This window comes from Arachis ipaensis, chromosome B01, assembly GCF_000816755.2.
Source record: "Arachis ipaensis cultivar K30076 chromosome B01, Araip1.1, whole genome shotgun sequence".
Lineage (NCBI taxonomy): Eukaryota > Viridiplantae > Streptophyta > Magnoliopsida > Fabales > Fabaceae > Arachis > Arachis ipaensis.
This window is the reverse complement of record NC_029785.2, coordinates 80,019,540-80,021,766: the sequence shown is the minus strand read 5'-3', so window position 1 is coordinate 80,021,766 and position 2,227 is coordinate 80,019,540.

Here is a 2,227-nt window from a genome sequence, read left to right as displayed (position 1 = left end):
GAGATTTGACTTAAAAACAACTAGATTTTTAAAAAATTTTTTGAAAAAGTCAAATCTAATTTTCAAAATTTGATGAGAGAAAAAGAGAAAGATATTTTTTTTATTTTTGAATTTTTAATGATGAGAGAGAAAAACAAGAAAAATGATGCAATGCATGAAATTTTTAGATTAAAACAATGAATGCATGCAAGAATGCTATGAATGTCAAGATGAACACCAAGAACACTTTGAATGTCAAGATGAACACCAAGAACATGATTTTGAAAAATTTTTAATGAAAAGAAAACATGCAAGACACCAAACTTAGAATTCTTTAATGCTTAGGCACTAAGAATTCAGGAATGCATATGAAAAACAAGAAAAGACACAAAACATGCAAATGCAAAGATCAAACAAGAAGACTTACCAAGAACAACTTGAAGATCATGAAGAACACTATGAATGCATGAAAATTTTCGAAAAAATGCAAGATGCACATGCAATTGACACCAAACTTATAACATGACTCAAGACTCAAACAAGAAACATGAAAAATATTTTTTATTTTTATGATTTTCTAATTTTTTTGTATTATTTTTTTTCCATTCGAAAATTAGTGTGAAAAAGAAAAATAAGTATTCCAAAATTTTTAATATGAATTCCAGGAATCTTGCATTCTTAGTCTAAAGCTTCAGTCCAGGAATTAGACATGGCTCACTAGCCAGCCAAGCTTTCAATGAAAGCTCCGGTCCAAAACACTAGACATGGCCAATGGCCAGCCAAGCTTCAGCAAGATATCAGAATATACTGCTCATTACTTATCAAATATGTAACTTGCCTCTATGCTGATGGTTTGGAAGCCTCAGTCCAAAAGAATTTAGACATGGCTTTGCAGCCAGCCAGGCTTCACATGCTTCATGAAACACTAGAATTCATTCTTAAAAATTCTGAAGAAAAAATATATTTTTGAAAATATTTTTATTTTTTTTTCGAAAACAAAGGAGAAATTTTTGAAAGATTTTTGAAAAATTGTTGAAAAGAAAACAAAAAGAAAATTACCTAATCTGAGCAACAAGATGAACCGTCAGCTGTCCAAACTCGAACAATCCCCGGCAATGGCGCCAAAAACTTGGTGCGCAGAAATTGTGATTACACTTTGATTATGTAAAATTTATCGCTCTTTCTTTCCCTGGCAACGGCGCCAAAAACTTGGTGCGCAGAAATTGTGATTACACTTTGATTATATAAAATTCATCGCTCTTTCTTTCCCTGGTAATGGCGCCAAAAACATGATGCCAATATAGAAAACAGTAGTACTTTGCATTAATCTTTGAGGAACAGTAGAGCTCCACACCTTAATCTATGAAGTGTAGAAACTCTACCGTTGAAAATACATAAGTGATAATGGAGTTCATTGGTCTCGGCCCCAGAAAGGAACCGGAGTAACCAAGACTACTATGATCCGAAGATAAAACTCAGGATGTCAAATACAATAGTGAAATGTCCTATTTATAATAAACTAGCTACTAGGTTTTACAGAAGTAAGTAATTGATGCATAAATCCACTTCCGGGGCCCACTTGGTGTGTGCTTGGGCTGAGCTTTGAGTGTTGCACGTGTAGAGGTCCTTCTTGGAGTTGAACGCCAGCTTTTGTGCCAGTTTGGGCGTTCAACTCTGGTTTTGGATCCTTTTCTGGTTTTGGATCCTTTTTTGGAAAGCCCTGGATGTCTACTTTCCAACGCAATTGGAAGCGTGCCATTTCGAGTTTTGTAGCTCCAGAAAATCCACTTTGAGTGCAGGGAGGTCAGAATCCAACAGCATCAGCAGTCCTTCTTCAACCTCTGAATCTGATTTTTGCTCAAGTCCCTCAATTTCAGCCAGAAAATACCTGAAATCACAGAAAAACACACAAACTCATAGTAAAGTCCAGAAATGTGAATTTAACATAAAAACTAATGAAAACATCCCTAAAAGTAACTAGATCCTACTAAAAACATACTAAAAACCATGTCAAAAAGCGTATAAATTATCCACTCATCAATTATTCTTCTTCTATCTTTTCTCTTGATTTTACTTGAAAGCTTTCGATCTTCATCCAATTGGGTAGTTATCTTGGAAAAGAAGCTATTCAAACTTGGATCTCTTCTAAACCTTGAAAGAGGAATGCAGAGATCATGCTAGAAATGCTTTCTCATGCTGGAGCAAATTGGGTTTGGATGGATATGTGACTATAATCCTCTCAACACTT